Source organism: Populus euphratica, unplaced genomic scaffold (assembly GCF_000495115.2).
Source record: "Populus euphratica unplaced genomic scaffold, PopEup_1.0 scaffold7.1, whole genome shotgun sequence".
In the NCBI taxonomy this organism is placed as follows: Eukaryota; Viridiplantae; Streptophyta; class Magnoliopsida; order Malpighiales; family Salicaceae; genus Populus; species Populus euphratica.
In genome coordinates, this window is record NW_011499871.1 from 1472898 (window position 1) to 1473264 (window position 367).

A 367-nucleotide genomic window follows, 5' to 3' on the forward strand; every position below is an offset into this window, starting at 1 on the left:
TCTCAGCAAAAGTATGAATGAATCTTCTTATCTATTTGTTTCTTGATTTATATCCTTAGATTTTTTATTGTTTATTTTAGTTGTTGGTCTTTTTGAAAAAGTTTTCTATGTTTTAGGTTTTTGATTGCTTAGTTTAGTCCTTCGTTATTTTAAAAAAGTTTTTTTGTTTTTAATTTTTTTCTTTAATTATAATTTATCATATGTTATTGTTTGTAATTTGCTCTTTATTTTTTTTTATTTTTGATTTCCTTCCTTGACTCTCTAATTAAAGTTTGGTTGTTTTTAATTTTATTATTCACTCAAAGTTTATGTTGTTTTATTTTTTTTAATTTAATTCTCATTCTTACGATTTTTTTATTTTGTTAAA